A 23,751-nucleotide genomic window follows, 5' to 3' on the forward strand; every position below is an offset into this window, starting at 1 on the left:
GAGAGGGTTGGTATGGACATTTTTTGTTATTAAATTACCCATCGTTCCCTTTATGAGCACCCTCAGGAAAGACTCCTGTCTGGACTTAAAACAAAGAATAACTTCTGAAAAATCTCTCTTTCCCCCACCCATTTCTATATTGACATTTTGAATTTTGTAATTGACTAGTTTTTTTGTTGTTGTTTGTATTCACCACTGGAAAACTTAGAGATAATGTTGTGACCCACCAGTAGCAAGGTATTAACTTTTTACAGTGTCCATTTTAAAAAGCTATTTATTATGAAGACTATATTCAAACATATAAAAAGGAGAGAGGATAGTATCTTGAACCTCCATTTACCTAACAGTCAAGTCAACAAGGGTACCAGTGACAGCCACACATGTTTCATCTACATTCCACCCACCTCCCATGTCACTGGACTATTTGGAAGTAATTCCCAGACATCATGTCACTTTAACTACATTTATTTCAGTATCTATCTCTAAAGAATTCAACCAGGGAAGTTCCACTTGTACTGGCGATGTAGCAAGTTGTAATGCAACGTGGCTCTCATTCTAATGTGAAGAACAAACTACATTCTCTGTAAAACCACAGACGATAGTGCCGTGAAGGCCTGGGGAATGGATAGGAGTGGATAGGAGGGGGCCAATAGGGGAATGGGACATCTTTCATACTTTCAACAATAAAATAATAATTTAAACAATAATTTAAAAATTATATCTCAGCATGCAAAGTAGCCTAAATAAAATGAAATCCAGAGAATGGTAAATGACATTAAAATCTAAAATGGTCCCTTTAGGGGCATAGACACCCAAGTTTGTTTTCATTTTTGGCAGAGCAGTGGGAACAAAAAGCAAGGAGGAGGAAGAGGAGGAAGAGGAGAAGGAGGAGGAGGAGGAGGAGGAGGAGAAGGAGAAGGAGAAGGAGAAGGAGAAGGAGAAGGAGAAGGAGAAGGAGAAGGAGAAGGAGAAGGAGAAAGCACACTCTATACTTGGTGGAAATATATCAGCTTATGATGTACTAAATTGTTAGACTATGATCTGGCTTGGTGGTTTAGAATCCCTGAAGCCCTAGCCCACAAGAGTTAGGCTCACCTGTTAGTTCTGCCCATGGTTCCTCATCAGGAGCTCACGTGGAGGACTGAGGTGGCAGGAGAACTGAGACAGCATCTGAGGCGTAAGTGACAGGTCACCACAGCACTGGGATGAGTGGCAGTGCTGAGCGGGTTCCCTCTGAACCACCCTGGCTCTGCTGAAGGCTGAGGGCAAGAGAAAGAACGGAGAAAAACTCCCCTACTAAGAGGAAGGTCCTGACCCTGCCCACCAGGGCCTGAACTCTTAGCAGAGTAACTGCAAATCCCAGACCCCCTTCAACAACAGGCGAGATCGACAGCTACCACTACACCCTCTTCACTAACCCCGGGGCTGAGCAGAAGGCGAGCGCCTTGACTTCAGGTTTGACTGATACTTTATACATAATGTCTGACATACAATAAAACATCATGAAGCACCATGAAGAAGCAGTAAAAGGGACCATCACCAAGAGAGGGCATATAGCAGACTTAAAATGGCCCAGATGCTGGAAATATCGGAGTGTCTTTAAAAATGATAAATATGGCTGGTGTGGCTCAGTGGTTGAGCATCGTCCCATGCACCAAGAGGTTGCAGGTTTGATTCTTGGTCAGGGCACGTGCCCAGGTTGCGGGCTCCATCCCCAGTAGGGGGTGGGCAGGGGACAGCAGATGGATGCCTCAATCTCACTGATGTTTCTATCTTTCCATCTCCCTTCCTCTCTGAACTCAATAAAAACACATTTTTAAAAAGTGATAAACATGGTAAAAGGAGAGAGTGGAAAATGTGTGAACAGATGGTCAGTTTCAGCAAAGATCAAAACTATGCGAGTTTTAGAAAGCCAAATGGAAGTGCTCCAAATGAACAATTCAGTAAGTAAAACATAACCAAGGAAACCATTATCATGCTAAAATGTTAATAATTCCTTAGTACCATCAAATATCCAGCCAACAATCGCATAGTCCCAATATGTTATCAGATTTTTTACAGGTTATTCAAATTAAGTTTTATACATTGACATTGTTTGGCTTGGCTTTTAAGGATCTTAAATAGTTTCTCCTTGCAAAGTCTGAGGTGATAAAGCTGGATTTTGCTAATTCATCTCTACACTATCATTTAACATGTACATGTTCCCCTGTCCCCTGCAGTTCCTGTAAACTGGCAGTCAGACTGAGGTACTTAATCAATTTCAACCTTTTGAAGATAAGACTTTATAGGCAGTGATGTATATTCCCACTGTGATCCTTTTCATTCTTTTTCGGGGGGAATATTTTGTGTTTCTTTGTTACTAACTCACATTTATATGTCCTCAGGAAAACTAATTTAAAAAGTTACCTATTTAAGTCAGTCTCAGTTTGTGGGTGTTTAACTCTTTTTTTAATTTATGCCAGATAATTTTTGGACTTTTTCTTGATACTATTGTCAGTGGATTAGTAAGTTTGGCTAATTTGAATCAATAAACTTGTGGCTTTTTCATTGTGCTGGTTCCTGTTTAGATTTTTTCTTTTGGGGCTGCAGCTCTGCTCCCTTGTAAATTTCCCATCGCATTTCTACAGAGAAATGATCAGTCGCCCTCACAAGCTACACATCCCGCTGAGCGAATGGTCCCCTGGGGCTCGCGGAGTCTGTGCTAAAAAGACATCTGATGACTTTGAGTGGGGAGTGCCCCAGGCCCTGTGCCCTTCGGGGACCCCCTCCATCTGCGCAGTCACTGCTCCCGCTGCCAGTCCCAGGGCCAGACCTCACTGTCAACACGCAGAACCAGGGTGCGGTCCTGCGCCTGGCCTTGGGGCCGCTCACAGAAGGGGCACGTTCTCAGACGGCAGTGGCACCAGTAAAATACACTCCTCCTCCTTCGTCTCAGACGAAAAGTCAGGAAGTTATCTCGGCTGTAAAAAGTTTGATTTGTCCATTAGTGTTCCCATTGCATTCAGCAGGAGAACGCATGCTTCACGTAAATCTGTGCTTCTAACTTTGGGCAGAGAAAGATGCTTTGTTTCCTCTTTCTGTGCACTGGAACACTAGAAACGATCCGTCCAGCAGGAGAGAGGGCAACCTTCCCTAGCAGACTGGCATTTAGAGGAGAGCACAAATGGCTAGTCTTGTAAGATTAGCAGAGGAGAAAGAAGGGAGATAAAATAGCTACCTACACAGTGATATCTGTTGTTGATAAAGCCTCAGAATAATTTATTTGAGGCAGTGATATGAAATGTTGAATAAATTCAAACTTGCTGATCACCCGGGCTTCCACCTTCAGGGCATCAGCGCAGATATGGCTGAGGCGCACGTCCCCCCGTTCTGTGGGCCGATGACCTTTCACAATCGCTTCAGAAGCCTCAGCTCCCTCAGAGCTTTCTGGTTGCTATTTCTACTTGGAATAAAAATGTCAGAACTGGAGAATGAGAATAAAAATGGTGCCCACAAGGAAGGATATTGGGGAGATTGAAGTAGCAGAAACATTTAAAAAGGTGCTTTTTAAAAATAATCTTTACCTGAGGATATAGTTTTATTGATTTTAGAGAGAGGAATGGGGGGAGAGAGAGAGACATCTATGTGAGAGAAACATTGATTGGTTGCCTCCATATGCTGCCTGACAGGGTTTGAATCTGCCACCTAGGTATGTGCCCAGTTCAGGAATCGAACCCACAACCTTTTGGTGTATGGGGCGATGCTCAAACCAACTGAGCCACCTGGCCAGGGCAAGAAAGTTGCATTTTTTATTACAACTGTATTATCAGTTTAACACTAAAAGTCTTATAGTATGTATGCCTATATGTATGCAATCTACACGTAGGTGACACAGTAAGATGAATACAATGTAAGCATCTCTTTAGAAGTGCTTTGTGCAAACGGCCTCGTTTCGTGAGCAGCTTCTTTTGTTTCTATCCCTGTGCACCCATTCGGGGTCAGGGAGGCAGCATATTAGAGTGGCACTCAGCAGGTTCTCAGGTCAAATTTTCAAAATCAAAACCTGGTCCCACCGCATTAGCGGTGCTAACTCAGGCAGCTTTTAACTCTTTTGTGTAGATTATTCTTATCCTAAAAAATGACAATACTTATACACACTCCGTGAGGTTGCAAAAATCAATGAAGTTTATATAAATGGGCATATTATCATTCCTATTTTAGGAAAAGAAAATTCACACACGAGAGTTTAATAGCTGCCCAAGTCCACAATTTCTATAGTAAAAAATTACACATACTTATATATGATTTGAATTGATCAGGTATCTAAAGTGGACTAGACCATGCCTCCAGCTGTTTGGACTCCCATTGTGATGGATAAAATGCAATTAATTGGAATCTCATACATTATGACCTCACTGAAAACTCAACCCTGGAGTCTAATGTGGCCTCAGTTTCCCCATTTGTAAAGTGAGGACAGTATTTCCCATTAGAGAGTTGCTGTGAATATTAAAGGTGATCATTTATAAAGTTCCTACCATACAGTAGGTACTTAACAAATATTACCAGCTTCTTTCTCCTCTCCTTCTTTTAACTGTCAATGATTTGGTAATACAAAAATTGTCCTGCCACAAAAATGTTCACCATGACATAACTACAGGACTCAGACACAAAACCTTAAAAACTTGAAGTTCACATCTTTGGCTATGATCCTAAAATCCCTATTTTTGCCTCCAATACATCCTAAGTGCATTTAGTTTTCATAAAGGGACACCAGATTACTGCTTTGACAGAGAATCAGAAGTGTCATTGCCCTCAGAAAACCACAGTGCGCTGTTTTTCAATCCTCCGTGATGCATGGCTAAAAACATGGCTTTTCTACTGGAGTCTTGAAATGTTTTTTTGTTTACTGGAATTGTTCTTAAATTGTTCACAATTCCCTCCCATACAGGGGTCCGTGTCTTCATCCATTTGTCTTGCCTGTGGGGATCCGAATAGAAAGGCAAGCCCCGTGACCACTTTAGAGTTCTGCACATGCACCTGTAAGTATGCATATGAGCTTTGACAATGATGTTATTTTTTTAAACTATAAAGACTTAAATGTCCAAAGCCTCTATTGCCATATTAAAACGAACCATTTTTAAAGAAAACTGAATGCATAATATAATGTGTTTTTAAATACTTCAAACAACGATCATATCTTAAAGTGAGCTTACCACGTCTCCTCCACTAAACTTTTAGTTGATAGTTTTATTCTTTCTTTAAAGGTGTGATTCTGTGAAACTACTGATATAAATGTAAGCTTTGCAGTAGTCAGTATAAAATGCTGAATAATATTTTGTTTAGTATTCCTAATGAAAATTTCAGCAGCAGGTTTCTTTTACTCCATTGTAAGAGAATTAAATTTCATAAACATTTGTTTTAATGCATTAATGCATATAGGCCATCACCCCCATTTTAAAACTCAGTTTTAAACACTCCTGCTTGGTGCCTAGCCTGAAGTCTTTGATTCTTGCTTGACAAATAAGAAACAGATAATACAATCTTTGAGTACTTGGTGAAAACTATTTTCCTCTCTGAAAAAAACTGCATCTTTTTATTGGCTTCAGAAAAAAAAAAATGAGTGCTCCCCTTTCATAGCATATATCAACAGTACTAGTTTCTTGACATTTTATTCATTAGTTTTTGATCAATATTTTTCTAGTATATTTATATGATAGCACTCTAGCATAAAACTATTATTATTTAAAGTCTAGTTTTGTATTAAAATATACTTATCTTTGAAATGAGGAAAATAGAATATAGATTTTTACAGAAAAATGTGCACTATGCTTTATGATATAAACTAAGAAAAATACATGCTATAATTTTAATTTTTATAATAATAATGTAAATTACACTTAAAAGAAGACTTACAAAATTTAGCCCTAACCGGTTTGGCTCAGTGGATAGAGCATCGGCCTGCGGACTCAAAGGTCCTGAGTTCGATTCCGGTCAAGGGCATGTACCTTGGTTGCAGGCACATCCCCAGTGGGAGTCTGCAGGAGGCGGCTGATTGATGTTTCTCTCTCATTGATGTTTTTAACTCTCTATCCCTCTCCCTTCCTCTCTGTAAAAAATCAATAAAATATGTTTGTTTGTTTTTTTAAAAAAATTTAAAGAGCTCTCCCATTTTATTATAATTGCTCAGTATTAAATATTACTTTTCATAGTTATATTTCAACTTTGGTCAGAATATATATAGATATATTACACAATACTATAATTGGAAATGCTTGGCATTATGATGCTATATACATATTTTAAAATGCTGGGAATTCAACAGAAGTTTGTCAATGATAAATGGTAATAATGGGAATAAACACTGAAGAAATGCCTTACAATACCAGACTTTGGGACAACTGAGTCAGTCAGATAATGTATCTACCTTTAGTCAGACAATAAGGAATGATTTCCCAGATTTATATCTCTGAGACCACTTTTCCACTTCAGTACAAATGGTGTTCACCAAACTCATTATTTTGACCAATTCTGGTTGTGTTTCTTTTGCAAATCTGTGTCCAGAAGTAATGAGAGAAGTCAGAGTTTTAGAGGTGGAATCTGCTAAAAATATACCCTGCTCATTCCAACATCTCCTCCAATGGTTCTACCTGTCCATCTTATCAACCCCTTTTCCTTTCCAGGGTGAGTCCAATGCCCCTGCCGGCGTTAGTAGACAGTTCATGCATAAGTGAACAAAGCATGTCTACAGCATTCACTATGCTTTACTTGGTCACAGAATCTTTGGTGAATAATGATGCTGTGAATAAAAGGCATTGTGCCCGCAGCTCTATCTGTTTAAAGGTAATATGTGCCTTCAGTCTCTTACACTTTGTGCCCAATCTCAGAACCATGCCATTAAGAATAATGAGAACTTTTGCTTCTTGGAAGTTAAATGAAAACAACTATAGTTGTGTTATTTTTCTGTGGTTTCATTTTAGCATAAAGATGCTTGCATTTAGTTTATCCTAAGCTATGTCTGATAATGAAAGCAGATGGGAATATATACTGTTTTTAGGGCAAAATGCATGAAATAATTTCACTGGTAGAAATATTTTCAAGGCTTATGACTAAAGAAAATTATAAACCTAAGAGTCTTAGGAAATTTTGGGTAAACAGAATAGCTGAGGAAAGTACAGCTTTGAAGTTAATGAAACCCTTATTTGAGAGACTCCCAAAGATTTTCACAGAATGTAGAAGAAGGATAGCAGTGAGGTGGTCAGGTTCTCACTGGGAATCCAACTGCCTAGGTTTGTTTCTCTGCTCCTCGTTTGAGGAGCTGTCAAACTTAGGCTACTCTTAGTCTTCCTTCTGGCTCAATTCCCTCATGAACAATTAAGCTAAAATCTGTCGTGAAGATTAAATGTGATAACATATTTAGAGTGTAGTGTAGTGGTTGACATCTGATAATCACTAAGGAACTGTTGGCTGTTGTTATGAAACAGGTTCTCAAACTTTGGGTCATGAGCCCCACTGAAGATTATAGGGTCTCTGAGGGAGTCACACAGGCAAGAGTGAGTATAAATGGTAGAATGAGTGGGTATGAAAAATAAACTCAGATTAGTTCTTTGGTACATTGATCAACTTTACTTGTCCATCATTTCACCCAGGTGTCTCATCCTTCTCATTCTCCCTGGCATTATGTTCTTGGTCCACTCCTTCTGCTTCCTCGAAACTCAGATATACACATCACAGTCTAGGTTCGTACTCAGTTTGATTTAAAATCAATGAAACAATAAAAGGGAAAAGATGTTACCATCAATCTATCCTGCAATCTTCACTCAATTCCATAGCTATTCCAGCTACTGCTATGGTTGTGTAATGTGATTCAGGACAGGGAGGTTATTAGATGAAAAAAATATTAAGTCCTCTGGAAGTCGGCAAGTTAGCAATATGGTTGGGATGTTTTGGTTGCTCTTCTGAAACACTCACCCACACACTTCCATGTTCTGTCCAGAGTTGGTTGTTGAGCAACAAAGTTTGAGGGAGCTGAGCCTGACATGAGTTAAAGTGCCCAGGTGGCCAGCGGAACATTTCTGTTTGTGCCACATCACCTAGAGCAGTGGTTCTCAACCGTCTGACCCTTTAAATACAGTTCCTCATGTTGTGACCCAACCATAAAATTATTTTCATTGCTACTTCATAACTGTAATGTTGCTACTGTTATAAATTGTAATGTAAATATCTGATATGCAGGATGGTCTTAGGCGACCCCTGTAAAAGGGTCGTTCGACCTCCAAAGGGGTCGCAAGCCACAGGTTGAGAACCGCTGACCTAGAGGAAACAGAGCAAGATGGTGGGGAGATGGAGGGAAGACAATGTGGACAAGATGTGTCTATTTCCCATACCAAGTCTATGACATTTTCTGTCCCCTAGGCAATAGGATAGAATATCTTATAGTCCAAACCTCACCAAATTCCTAACAACCACCACAAAAACCTATTCGACTAACACTCATCTCACTTCTCTTCCACAGACTGTAGAACCTGAAGACATCTGGATATTATTTGGAATATCAGATTTTATTTTATTGATTTCAAAGAGGAAGGGAGAGGGAGAGAGAGATAGAAACATCAATGATGAGAGAATCATTGATTGGCTGCCTCCTGCAGGCCCCCCACTGGGGATTGAGCCCACAACCCGGGCATGTGCCCTTGACCAGATTTGAACCTGGGATCTTTCAGACCATAGGCTGATGCTCCATCCACTGAGCCAAACTGGCCAGGGCTGGAATAACAGATTTTAAGTACTTTCTCATAGATGTCCTAATGCCTATAACTAACAGATGACATTGTATTAGTCGTCTACTGCTGTGTAATAAGTAACTATAAATTGAGTGGCTTAATGCAACACATATGAATTATCTCACAGTCTATGTGGGTCTGAAGTCCACACACAGCTCAGCTGGGCCTTCTGCTTTGGATCTGACAAGGTTACAGTCAAGGTTCCCATCCAGGGCTGGGTTGTCATCTGAGGCTCATCCAGGGAGCCATCTGCTTCCCTGCTGGTCTGGTTGTTGGTAACATCCAGTTCCTTGCAGCTGTAGGATTCATAGCAGCTTGTGGTTTCAAAGTAAACAGGAGCAGAGAGAGACTAGGATAGCGTGCTGGCAAGAGGGTGCAGCATAATCCCGGAGTGATATCACATGACCTTGCCATCTTCCATTGGTTAGAGGCAAGTCACAGCTTCCACCCACACTCAAGGTCAGGGATTAGAAAAGGTGTGAAAAGCCAGAGGTGGTCGATGGGGGCCATCATTAGGGTCTATCAGCCACATCCAAGTACCTGAGCCAATACACACCCTTCCTTGGAGGTGACATCCTGTCAGACATGTTCCAGTCAAGATTCCTATTCAGTATCTTCAGGGTAAATTAAAACCCTTGTCTCTTTATTAGTATCCATCCTGATCAGGTTCAATGTTTTTATAGATATTGTTGTTTCACCGAGTAGTGTTCTCTAGTGCGAAATTTCTTAAGCTTAGAAGTTCTTCTGTTGCTAGTTTATAAAAACTCAAAAAAACTAATACTTTTTTTGGTATATTTGCTATGTTTTACTTTTATTGAGACTTCTTTTCATAGTTTCTATCTTGTTTCTTGATATTTTAATATTGTAAGGTGGAACAGAATAAATCCATATAGATATTTTTAAAACTCTCAACATTTCCATAATTATTTAAGAGGACATATTTCCTTTCTCATTTTCATCATCCTTTTTTCCCTTCAGAATGGGCTAGCGGCCTCATCTCCCATGTTATTTCTTGCACAAGAATTCTTAGTCAACATACTCCTTTTGGTTTGAAAGATAAATGTTGCTTTCTTGGATTTTTGAGGCAGGGCCTGGTAAAATGTTTATTGATTGATTTATTTTGCCTGGACTACCAATATTCCTACACATTTTATGTTTCACTTCAGTTCTGGCAACCTAAATTAGAAGATATGCTTTCAGGTATTTCTTCTTTCACCTACGAAATCAGTCCCTGGGGCAGCACAGAACTGTGGCTCTCTGGAAGTCATGGAAGTAAGTTTAGCTGCATTTGGTTTCATCAGTTCACAGAAAAGGCCAAGATCTTGCCTAAATTCAGAGAAAGAATGAGCTCCAAAAAGCTCAGGTAAAATTTAAAGTAACCTTAAGCTTATATAACTATATATACCCTTTGAAAGTTTATACATAACCTTTGAAAGTAATCGCCATTAAATATACATTTATTGTTTCTATTCCAGCCATGGCAGTGTTCCTGATTACGTACAACCAAAGGTGACGCTGTGTTTCCGTGACATAAGAATGCAGCAAGTGTTTTACCCTGCGATAACTGAGAATATACTTATATTTCATGTGATTCCAGAAACTTTCACACAGGAATATGGAGGGTACCCAATAGGGTTTACTGAGAACATTAATGACAGCTTTAATAAATGGATAAGTATTCTGATTCACAGCTTTAATATTTATAGGTATCAGAATACAGATTTTTAATATGTAAACATAAAGGTATATCTTATCATTTAGCCTGGTGTGAATAATGTTAGTTTTGGTTTTCAGTGACTGTAATTAGACAGTGATGGGTAAGACATCTTTAGAAAGATATTGGAAATAATTATACATTGCCTTAGGCATACTCATGGCTTTTCCCAGCATAAGAATTTTAATGAAGTAATCTTAACAAGAAGTGAGCTTACAAAATGAGACCTTTTGTACAGAAAATTAATTGCTTTGCATTTTATAATTATGCTTTTGGGTTTGTATCAAATACACTATGTGTTACCGGAACCGAGAGCACTGGGTAGCAGAAAACATTGTAGGTATGGAGTGCAAAGGATGAGCTTTCAATTCTAACTCCGCCCGTAGGATGGAGGTTTCTCTTCTACTCACCTCCATCAACTGTAAAAGGGGATAATAATAGCTTTCTTCCCTATTTCCCTCCATCGACTCTAAAATGGGGTAATGACAGCTTTCTCCCCTATTTCCCAGGGCTGTGATACATGTCAAAAGCACATGGACAGTGCTCCGATAACCTCTAAAGCAACTACACAAGTGCAAGCCCTTATTAGGGGTCATTTCTTGAATTATGCATTGCCCTGGAATATGACCACATGCAAAAGCTGCAGCATTAACACTCAGGATGAGCGATTTCACACACCCAGAGGAAGGCTCAAAAGTTCATGAGAACAGTGAGTTCCTAGGGGGGAAATAATTTTCTTCCACTTGCTCTACATACATTGCAGGAAAGTCAGTAATAGGTCCAGCATCCAAGGAAAGGATGGTCTCTGCTCATGTTGGTATCTGTGACCCCCTGGATGGGGAGGCAGGAAGGAGCGGTGAGTGGGAGGCGGCAGAGACGCTGTCAGAAATGTCCTTTGGGTTATAAATGAAAGTATTAGGAAACTTCATCGGCGAGGGCTGAGTTGTAAGAAACTGAAAATGGGAAATATTTGCCCTGGAGATAAATTCTTCACATAGTATTTCGTTTGCTTCCTCAGAGACTATTTCTTTCAATTTTAGAACAATACTGCTCACTGAGATTGTGAATTTTCACTTGATCTTAGCCAAAAAGCCGAGAAGCAATTGTGAGACTGTGAATTTAAATAACTTTTCTCCAGCTAATTGTAGACTCTATTCCAAAAAAGAGCAGAAGCAGCAAAAATGTTTGTAGAGAGAGAGAAAAATACTATCTGGGTTGAGGTACTTTACTTGGCTCCTATGTTCTAGGCATCAAGGATGCTTAATGTAGAGTGTACTTATTTTTAAAACATGCTCTAAACCCTACATAAATGTACTGAATTGCTGAAATAGCACCATTCATATTTCTGGAATGTTACCAGGAAATCTCTGTAAATGTCTTTAGACACTATAAAGAAAGCAAACATTGATTGTCAGGAATACCTATAGTTTTAAAAGACAAACAGGCTATTTCAGAAGAATTAACCAAGCCCATCCACAAAACAGCAGGCCACCTTTAAGTATATACACACTAAAATGTTATTTTTCATTGGGGCCCTCCCTCACCACCCTATTAAAAATCCTAATGATAGAAGCCTAAAACCTTCACGACATGGTATAATGGGAACAGATTCTTCAAGAAATAGTCTTTAGCTTTCACAGAAGCTGTGAACTCACAGCAGTCTAAATTCTATTCCATAGCCAGAAGCTACACAACTTAGTCATAGAGTAAGACATAGTAAGTCACCAGAACGATACGTAGGAACCTGCTTCCACAAACCAGGTGGAAAAAACTTCAAAAGGTAGAAAAATCTGCCTCTAATCTGGATCATATGACTGATTCCCAATAGCTCCGAAATCCCAGTAATCAGTAAAAGAGATTTAAATTCACCTTATTAGATGTCACACCAGTGAGTGAAAAGAATCACAAAGGATTGAAGAAACCAAAGCTGAAGTAACCCAACTTTGGCTGGTTGGATGAGTAGAGAGCTTCTTTTTATCTCATCCCTATGTTTTTACAGATTTCAGTGTTTCAATAGCTGTCATTGTTTTGTTGTATGACCAAAGACTCTTCCTTTTATGAAGGAGAAAATCTATTCAGAGAAGCTCACGAGTTCTGTAGTTAATGTTCCAAACACAGATATGTGTTTAAACGGCACTTCCAAGTGTATGTTTAAAAAGTGTCATGCTGGTTCTAACAAATGAGGCTGTTAGCATTAAGACTTGAAACAAGGGAGCTACCCATAGACTGTTTATAGCTGAATTCAATAACTCATCCAAAACAGCGTGAGTTTCTAGAAATGTATTTGCTAATAGGTTCACTTGACCTAACCATTTCCAGCAACTTATTTTATTTTCCTGTCAATTGAATATACTTACTAAAAAATAATGGAATTTTTAAGCAAATATGAATTAATTTTTAATTGGGAAAAAACTAGAAGAACCGAAGGATTTCAGAGGAAACTTCTTGAAGGTGATAGTTTCCATCGTTAAATCTGGTTGGTTTGAGATGAAGGTGCTAATTCTATATCATTAAATATACAGAAAAGGAGCTTTCAGTGATAGGCAGATAGACCAAAAATGAAAACAAATTCTGCTTATGTTCTTCAAACATGTGTGTTTACCAAAAGAGTTAGTTCTCAAATATACAAGAGGAACCAACATATTAACTTTTCTCTTAGTAATTTTCCCGGAAAATAAGTGTTGTGACTAACTCTGGTCAATTGGGATTGTCTGTTGAGAGGTAAAAGTGTGCCTGGTATCGTGGTATCCTGTAACAGTATACTACAAAATCAGGTCTGCCCTGGCTGGGTGGTTCAGTTGGTAGGAGCATTGCCCCATACACCAAAAAGGTTGCAGGTTCAATCCTGGTCAGGACATACACAGGAGGCAACGGACTAATGTTTCTCTCTCACATCAATGTTTCTCTCTCTTCCTTTCTCTCTCTGAAATCAATAAACATGTCCTTGGATGAGGATTAAAAACAAAAATCAGGGCTATGCTCACAAAATACTAAATGTTCATAATGTAGCTTTACCCAGCTAATTGACCAGGTAGATTTGTTTTCTTGCAGGTATTTACCATACCTTATAATTGGCCTTCTTTGACGAATTATAATTGAAAAGTTGTCTTTGCTCAAATGCCATATGAGGCCTTCCATCACCGCACTATTAAAATTGTAACCATCCTACCCTAAAGTCTGCATTCCCCTTAATTGGCTTTTCTTTTTCTTTTTTGCAATAGCACTTTTTACCTTTTAAAATGTTAGATAATTTGCCCTAGCTGGTTTTGCTCAGTGGATAGAGCATTGGCCTGCAGACTGAAGGATTCTGGGTTTGATTCTGGTCAGGGGCAAATGCTTGGGTTGTGGGCTCAATCCCCAGTAGGGGGCGTGCAGGCGGCAACCGGTCAATGATTCTCTCTCATCATTGATGTTTCTATCTCTCGCTCTCTCCCTCACCCTTCCTCTCTGAAATCAATAAAAATATATTTAAAAAAATAAAATGTTAGATAATTTACTTATCATAATTATTATTTATTATTTACCTCCCTTGCTAAAACATATGGGTATAACAGATATTGCTTGTGAACTGTATAAAAGAGAAGACTGAAATAAATGTCACTATCAATACAAAACAAAATAATTATCTTTTTTTGTTGTTGTTGTTTGTTTTTTGTTACTCCTTACCCAAGGATATTTTTCCATTGTTTTTTTAAGGAGTGGTAGGGAGGTAGAGAGACAGAGAGAGAGAAACATCTATGTGAGAGAGACACATTGATTGGTTGCCTCCTGCATGCGCCCTGACCAGGGCTAGGGATGGAGCCTGAAACCTAGGATCGTGCCCTTGAAAAAAATCAAACTCAGGACCTTTTAGTTCACAGGCTGACACTCTACCTACTGAGCCAAACTGGCTAGGGCATGAATTCTCTTCTTATCTGACTATGTTAGATGCAATAGGGAGAATGAAGGTGAATGTCATTGGCATACACTGATTGTATATGATACAGGTATTCTGAAGAAGGGGTAGCCACCTAAATTTTGCTGAATACACCTGAACTGGTCTAGGGAGAGCTTGAAAAATAACTATGTCATGACAGCCTGTAGACATGTGTCCTTTGATGCTCACAGTCAATAGCCATGAACGACTGAAGGTGTGTTGAACACATCAGGGAGATGATGATGCAACAGGCCCTGTTACCTTCCCAACATTGTTTTCTGTATCATATAATAGCTTTGAGACTACCAGGTGTGGTCACACATTGTCAGGCTTAATATTTATGTAAGTTTAAAACTTGGAATAAAAATACCCTTAGGAAAATGAGCCTATTTTACTTAATATATATACTGAGCAGAGAAGTGTGGGTGAAGAGAAAAGTTTGCAGAAAAGGGAGCAAGCTCATATGTATCGTGAGAAAGCAGAATTTTTAAGCAGCCTGAAAAGTTTAAGAACTTGACTTCAAATACTACCCACTCCATTCTACAGTTAGACAGAATGATGTTTCAAATGCAAAAGGTAGATCACTCCTGACATATCTGGGCCAGGAGTGAAGTTAGAATATTTACATTCTCAGGGGCTCTTCCCAATTGTAAAAAGTCATCCTAGCTTCTGGTGGAATAAGGACTTCCTATCCATTTAATTTGCCTGGTAGAGTTTAAGCAAGCAGTTAATAATTTTCTTTTCTGGAAAGTAATGAAGATTTATTCATTTTACCTGCCTCCTAATTTGCTCACTTAAGAGCAAAAATAAAAAGGATCTGGCTTTGAGGTGAAGAAAAAGAACCACCCATGTGGCCGGGGCAGCTGCAAATACCATTTCTGTACTAACAGCTTGAAACAAGTCATTACGTATCAACAGGGGTGGGAACATTTAGTGAGAAAGTTCCCCAGTTCTCTCATTAAAACACTAGATAATTCAAAAGACAAATGCAGTCTATTTTTTTATTGATTAAGTTATTACATATGTGTCCTTATCCCCACATTACCCCCTACCCCCCCACTCATGCCCTCACCCCCCTGTTGTCTGTGTTCATTGGTTATGCTTATATGCATGCATACAGTCCTTTGGTTGATCTCTCCCCCTTCCCCCCACTCTCCCCTACCTAACCCAGTCTAATCAATGCTTCTCTGTCTCTGGATCTGTTTTTGTTTATCAGTTTATGTTGTTCATTATATTCCATAAATGAGTGAGATCATGTGATCTTTCTCTCACCGGCCTATTTCAGTTAGCATAATGCTCTCCAGTTCCATCCATGCTGTTGCAAATGGTAAGAACTCCTTTTTTACCGTAGCGTAGTATTCCATTGTGTAGATGTACCACAATTTTTTAATCCACTCATCTACTGACGGGTACTTAGGCTGTTTCCAAATATTAGCTATCTATTATTTTTATTTTTATTTTTCTAATAATCATCTTAGGGTGTTTTTCATTGATTCGAGAGAGAGAGAGGAAGGGGGAGAGAGAGAGAGAGAGAGAGAGAGAGAGAGAGAAGAGAGAAGAGAGAAGAGAGAAGAGAGAAGAGAGAAACATCAGTTGAAACATCATTTGCCTCCCACAGATCCAACCCAAAACCTGGGTATGTACCCTGACCTGGAATGGAACCCAGGACCCTTTGGTGTGTGGAATGATACTCCAACCACTGCACAACACTGGCCAGGGCCAGTCTATTATTTTCTTAAGGGGAAAAAACCACTCAGCTTAGAGAAAGACAATAAGAACCTCATACTTCCTGTTTGTTTGCAGCTGAATATATTATAAAGGCATTTACAAGCCCGGCAGTTAGAGGGGGGAGTGGCCGGGGAGGGGTTGATGGGGGAAAAAGGAGACACGTAACACCTTAAACAATTAAAAAAAAAAAAATGCCCAGCAGTGTCATTTCAGGTCAGTCACTTTAGAGGACTTCTATGGGGTCACTGTGTCAAAGAAGACTAATTCTGTGTCTTTGAAAAAATGGGGACTTCAGCGCTTTTGAAGGGTTCATACACACCTGGGTACCCTTAAGGGCTTCTGTAGGTAGGGATTTGGTTCATGGCGTCCATTTTCTCTAGACTTCTCCTAAATGGTGAACAAGCTGCTAGGATTCTGGATGTACTTTTTTTTTTTTTTTTTTTTTTTAACAATTTCTGAACTACTCTTTTTTTAAAAAAAAAATATTTTTATTGAATTTTTACAGAGAGTAAGGGAGAGAGATAGAGAGTTAGAAACATCAATGAGAGAGAAACATCGATCAGCTGCTTCCCGCACACACACCTCCTATTGGGGATGTGCCCGCAACCAAGGTACAGCCCTTGACCGGAATCGAACCTGGGACCCTTCAGTCCGTAGGCCGACGCTCTATCCACTGAGCCAACCCGGTTAGGGCTGGATGTACTTTTGAATCCATGATTTAAAGAACATGCTGCTTATGATTCTGTGGCGAGCTGTCACTCAGTGACTGCCGATGGTCACCCCAGCATCAGGACTCACTGTGCTGGGCCCGACCAGCAGTCGCAACTTAGGAGGGTACCAGATTCTTGGCTCAAACAGCTCGATGTCTAATTCTATCCCTTCCACGTGTATTTTGGAACAAAGTGACTGAACATAGAGGATGGTAGACCCCTATGTGCTTTCTGCACCATAATGCTTTACTCTCTGTCAGTTCTTGTTCTTTTTTGAGCACAGAAAATGGCCTGCTTCCCGGGGCTGGCTGGTGCGGATTCCTGGGGGCAGAATGACCACAAGTGGCTGCCCTGCGCCTGCTTTGATTTCCCTCCTGCTGCATGTGCTGCTTCCATGTGCTTACTGCACAGAGGTCGATGAACATCACTGGCTAAGTATTTGTATGTCACATGGGCTTTGTTGCTTTTATTTATTCAGAACTTAATGACGTGATGCTGTCCTACTCTGAGCGGCAGTGTAGGATCTTCATGTGGTTAAAAAAAAGAGAGAGAAGAAAATATTTCCTTTACAAATATTTTAGTAAGATAAATTTCACACAAAAAGGACAAAATGGGAAACACAGTCTTTTTTTTTTTTTTTTTTGAGAAAAGAGCTAATCTGAAGAAGGTTACCTACATTTAAGAAGATCAAACCCAGCCCTCACCGGTGTGGCTCAGTGGATAGAGCGTCGGCCTGCGGACTGAGGGGTCCAGGGTTAGATTCCGGTCAAGGGCATGTACCTGGGTTGCAGGCACATCCCCAGTGGGGGGTGTGTAGGAGGCGGCTGATCGATGTCTCTCTCTCATCGATCTTTCTAACTCTCTATCCCTCTCCCTTCCTCTCTGTAAAAAATCAATAAAATATATTTTAAAAGAAGAAGAAGATCAAGCCCTGCTTCCCCACACTCTCTCCTCCAGGAGAGGTGCCTCACTCTCTTTTTTGCCCTGGGGAATAGCTGAGTCCTAAGGGATCAAAGGAATTTTTTGGATAAATATGATCTAAGCCCAGTGAGACAGGTCCTCAGGTGTAGGTAGAGAGAAATAAATACTGATTATTTTTGTTCATGAGAAGGGGAGGTAAAAAGTCCTCTTTTATTTTTATTTTTGTAAGTTTAAATTTTTGTCAATTACAGTTTAGGTTCACTATTATTTTGTACTAGAGGCCCGGTGCATGAAATTCATGCAAGTGTAGGCCTTCCTTCCCCCAGCTGCCGGCTGCCAGCACCGGCTTCCCTCCGGCACCAGGACCCAGGACCCAGGCTTACCTCGCAGATGGAGGCCCTGCCCACCTGCCACAGCCTGACAGTCAGTGGCCTGAGCCTCCCTCTGCGGGGTGATCACGGGGTGATGGCCACCCCAATTGCATCTCACCCACCTTGGCTGGCCTGGCACGAGTGGGTGTCATAGCGTGGTTCCGGGTGGTTGTTCCACTGTTCGGCCATTTGGTCGATTTGCATATTACACTTTTATTATATAGAATTAGTTTCAGATATATTTTAATAAGAATTGAGTCACTAAAAAAAAAAAAAGAATTGAGTCACCTACCTTTTGCTTATTGTTAAGGCTGTTTGATGAGCAGAGTGAGCCTGGCAGAATGAGGGCAGTGACTTCCTCTTCTGTTTCCCAAGTCCTCCTCCCACTGCAATCAGCAAGCCTGTGAGGTGGACAAAAATGTGAGAACGTTTATCAAAATAATGCTAAAAAGTGTGAGAAAAAAGTGTTGAACAGAGTGACTTTGAGCCTTTTGCCATGAGTTAATATGCAGCAATTGCTTGGCACAGTTCCTATTGGAGACAAAAACAAAAATAGTAGCATTTATTTTCAGTATCACCCACCATTCCAGATGAATATACACACACACACACACACACACACACACACACACACACACACACACATATATATATATTTAACTCTGTCTTATTACAAAAGTAAACTTAGCAGAATGACCTGCTGGGACCCATAGTGCCTGTGAGAAGAAGGGCATGTTGGTTGGGAAAGGCAGGTTGGATTCTGGAACGAGGGAAGGCATTCATATTTAAGGGCACTGCCGTGAGCCAGCCACTGGGCTGCATCTCATGTTCTTTTCTCCCTTAACAGGAAATAGAAAAGGGGAAAAATCCCCAAGCGTTTCTAAGGTGATGTCTGTGCAGCAAAATAACACGGTGCCCAGAACCCATGTTTCAGAGACAGACCTCCTCAGTCTGAAGACTGAGCTCCCTTTTCTGAGCAGGTTCCCTGGGTGAGTGACTCATGCCCTGGTCGCCTCAGTTTGCTCACACGTGTGATGAGGATGAGAGTCATACCTATCACATGTGGCTTCTATGGGGTTAACAGGAGTAGATGAGTGTGAACACCTAGAGAAGGGCCTAGAACGTATAAAGGGCCCAATGAATATTCATCCAGTAATATTCTTACTATTCAGTGAGAATAATTTACTTTGTCAAATAACTTGCCAGGTGTCAAAACACTTTCCTGTGTTGTATCTTATGTGATTTTCCTTTTCCCTCTTTTAAACACACACACACACACACACATACACACACACACACATTCATAATCTGTAATGGGTCAAATAATTACAATTTTCCTGCTTTTCTCTGTGAGGCCAGGTTTGCACGGCCTACCAAAGTAATGCGTGGGGCAGAGTCAGTATTGTGATTCCCAGGCCTGTTCACTCGCCACTAAAAATCCTGTGTTAGGAGTCACTTGCCTGGTTGACAATTTGGGTCCTATAGACAGCCAGTCTGGACAAGACTGGCCTGATTATTTAGTCCAGTAAGAAACGAGATGCAGCCTTCAGGAAACTTGGGCCGGATGTCACTGAAACATGGAGATCCACCCCTTTCTGAGAGATGACAATGTAATGAGGGAAACGCTCTGGTGGGTTTACACAGTGCCGGTGAGGATGTTTTATCGAAGAACTTGTCAAACCACTGCAGTCCACGGGTCTCCAGAAGATGAGAAAAGACTGAATAATGGTTGTGTTTCATTTTGCAATTTTCTTATGCAGTTTGATGTAAAACTATTTGCATTCTGTATGATGCACATATGCTTCAGATGAAAACTGTCTTTGATTTGTTATATTTAGCCGAATGCTCATGAACTAATTCTATAATTATATTATCAAAGCAGCATGCTACACAATTCAACTCCACTAAATGAATATTTATTTTATTTTTAAAAAATATATTTTTATTGATTTCAGAGAGGAAGGGAGAGGAAAGAGAGAGAGAAAAACATCAACGATGAGAGAGAATCATTGATTGGCTGCTTACTGCACAGCCACCACTGAGGATCGAGCCTGCAACCCAGGCATGTGCCCTGACCAGAAATTGAACCGTGACTTTCTGGTTCATAGGTCAATGCTCAACCACTGAACCATGCCAGCCAGGCTAAATGAATATATATTGAGCCATCACTATACACCAATTATTTCCTAGGCATTGAGAATAAATGGAAAATAAAACAGGCATCTTTCCTGCCTTTGCAAAGCTTCCTTTTCAGGTGGGAAAATAGAAAACACAGTAGATCATTAAATGACATAACTTTAGAATATATCAAGTATCATGAAAAAGTGGACTGAAGAGTGAATGTTAGTGGCAGGGGAGAAGGAGAATGAATGGGTAAATTAGGGCACCCTCTGTGAGGAGTCAAGCTGGAGGCGGGGCATTCAAGGAAGAGTAGATGTTAGAACCAGTGTCCCCAGTTTCTTCTCTCCTTCCTCCTCTTCTGCCAAATGGATCACAGTTTTCTCATATGCTACATATATAATGAATACGTAAAATTATCAGTTATATCCAATCCATAATAGATATCATTAGTAGCAATTAAAAAATTATACTGAAAATGGCTAAAACTGCAAGTTTTAAAGTTTTTTTTTAATAAAAAAAATAGGTAGAGGAAGCAAATAATCTAGCAATATTTATTGAATAATATGAACTAGAGGATTTAAGACTGGGTGGGAGAACATAACTGCAAAATATGTATAATAGCAGGAATGCTAATATTAAAAATTTTATATGAACAAAAAATTGAATAAAAATCAAATATTGATTAAGTTGAAAGCCTTGAGTGGAGAAAAAATTGAAACTGATAGAAATGATTAAATGATTTTAGTAAGATAATAAAAATAATCTGAGAAATTTGTATCAATTGATAAAAAAATTAAATTAGCTAAATGCTTATTTCCAGAAACTGACTTCTGAATAAAATTTCTCAACATCAATATAATTATCTTTAAAATATTTGTATTAAAAATGGTTTGAGAATCCAAATGATGGAGCCGAAATATCTCATTGCAATAAACACAATGCTTAAGACAGAGTAGAATTGCAATACACATCTTTATCTTTTCCAGTTTTCTTCATACTGGGAATATAATGGTGGTTAAAAAACAAAACCAAAAGCCAACATATGAAAAATAAAACCCTCGTAGTCCCTAACCCTGAACATTAAAGTCTTAGAAGATAAAGATATAAACGCTCATAAAAAATTTTAAAATTTAAAGGACCATGAATGAAACACATGTTGGAGTGAGGTTCTACAGAATAACTGAGTGGTTGTGGTGGGGCTAGTTAGGAAGGATAATTTTAAAAATGCCTCACCGTGGCATCAAAGATGAAGACGGTGGTCCTGCCCTTGACTTTCGCATTAACCAAAGAGTATCTGTGGGAGGGAAAATGCAGAGTACAGTGGGGCCTTGACTTACGAGTGCCCTGACTAAAAAGTTTTTTGAGATACGAGCCGTCTCTCAGCTGATTTTTTGCTTTGAGTTGCGAGCTAAAATTTGGGTTATGAGCCAGCTTCAGATACCCCACCGCGAGTTGGCGCAGCGAACGTCACAGTGAACGCCACAACATCAGCCCAGCATCACGTGTCTCACTCGTTCACTTTTTGATTTGACATACGAGTAATTTGAGTTGCTAGCTCCATCATGGAATGAATGAAACTCGTAGTCAAGGCCCCACTGTATATCCTAGGAATATCTCCGGAGCTCAAGCCTAGGTTGTGTAAGGAACAGTAGTGGTAAGTACCAGTAAAACACACTAAGGAAGTGTTAGATATAAATAATATGGGAAGTGGAAGCAGACTTTAGCCTATAGGCTACAGGGAATCAGTCATTGGAAGAAATGTAATTTAGGGAGACTGTTTGGGTAGAAAGAATTAAAGGAGGGAAGATATTAAAATGAGGAAATCATTTAGACAGCAATGACTTTAAATAGGATACAATGAAGGCCTGAGCTAGAGGACTGGTAGAGGAAATGAGAGGAGGAATAATTCAGTCATGGGTAGGATGTAGGAGAGTGGGAGGGTATGGGACCACCTTGGTCTGAGTCTGTTAAGGATGTTGATGTCGTTTATGGAAACAGAAAAAGACAAGAAGCAGATTTTAGAAAATAACTTGTGAATGTATTTCTTTTTTGACATATTCAACTTGAGGCATTCCTGAGAATGTCAGACCAGCAGAGAAACGGATATTAAGCTTGTAGCTTAAGAACCCAATGGAATGGTTGCTAGCAGACAAGGAAATAAAAGTAGATGAGGTTTACTAAAGGGGAGATAAAGTAAAGAGAGTAGAACCCAGATCTTTAAGGGCTTGCCTAAAATTTTATTTAGAAGTAGATGTAGGTAGATATAATACATTTAGGAATTGGGAATATAAATTAGTGAGAGAGCCTAAAAGAGATTGTCAGACAAGAAGTCATGGTGGCCAAAGTGAAGTTCAAGGAAATCAGTAAGTGTGGCATTAGAGTGGATACAGGTGGGCTGGCTGAGTAGTTTTCCACGGTACCATCCTGTCAGCATCGTTAGAGCATTGTGGACGTAGTATAACCCCGTTGGAAACTTGAGATAGGAAATGGTGCGTTCACCAGGGCTTTGGTTAGAGCATCTATATAGTGGGAAGGAATACTCTGGAAATCTGAGTACAGAAGCAGATCTAGAGTCTGGGGTAATACTCAAATAATAGTAGATGCTTGCTCAACTTCATAAGGAGTGGGTCTGGTTAATTCTCCTTGTTTTGCTAAGTTGTGTATTCAAGTTTGGGGACAAACTCAGAGTGGTCAGGATTCTAGAGAGGGTGAGTCTGGTTATCATTAACCACCCACCACCCCCACCACCATCACCGCCCGTTCTCCATGAGGACTCAGGTTCTCCTTCACAGAAATGCTGACGAAATACTTATTGAATGCTGTTTTGAATAGGAACTGGTTCTGAAGAACTGTATGTTTATACTCATCAAATGAAGGATATAACCCTGATCATAACTAATCACTGTTAATAAATAGAGTTTGGCAATTTGGAAATAAAATATTTGGAAATTCTTTTGTAAAGACTTAAGAATAGATAATGCCATTTCCCCTTTAATAATAATAATTCAAATACTCATGGGCCTAACTGTATTCTCTCTGAAAAGTAAAGATTTAATTGAATTAAATTATTTTTATTAAAGTTAAATGCTTACTTTTTATCCCACTTAGCTAATTTAAAAATTAGGTAATATAGGTAAAATTACTTATAAGAAATAAGAAGATATTGACAAAACTATTTTTTTTTCTCTTCAATAGATGAAAATTTTCTTAGCTTCTGAATAGACTTTGATCCTAAGAGACAAATACGACTTTGTTATATAAAAGTCTGAATGACCTATAAGAAGTTATACTTCAGTCTAGGTATAAAATGATCTAGTTATAAGAGATCTCTAAAGATATCTTATACTAGTAGGCCAAACCTTTAAGTAAAGTTATAAAAATATTTTTTAAAGTTTAAAAGTATAAAAAGAAACTATAATCTTTAAGAACTTAAAAGGTTATTTCCCCAGAGAAAACATATAAGGGAGAGGTTAGATGTTCTTATTTTAACCCCAGAAAGATTAATCGGAAC

The 23,751-nt window shown here is 39.4% G+C and overlaps 1 long non-coding RNA gene across 1 annotated transcript in view; it reads right to left on the reverse strand.

The window, feature by feature from the left end:
• Positions 1-1,101: 1,101 nt before the first annotated feature.
• LOC132226465 (uncharacterized) overlaps positions 1,102-23,751 on the reverse strand; it is a 149,524-nt gene continuing 126,874 nt past the window's right edge. The window contains exons 3-4 of the long non-coding RNA XR_009451061.1: positions 18,412-18,520; positions 1,102-1,259 (exon numbers count right to left, since the gene is read on the reverse strand). This is a non-coding gene — a long non-coding RNA (uncharacterized LOC132226465). The remainder of the gene's footprint in view (positions 1,260-18,411; positions 18,521-23,751) is intronic.

Source organism: Myotis daubentonii, chromosome 2 (assembly GCF_963259705.1).
Source record: "Myotis daubentonii chromosome 2, mMyoDau2.1, whole genome shotgun sequence".
NCBI lineage: Eukaryota > Metazoa > Chordata > Mammalia > Chiroptera > Vespertilionidae > Myotis > Myotis daubentonii.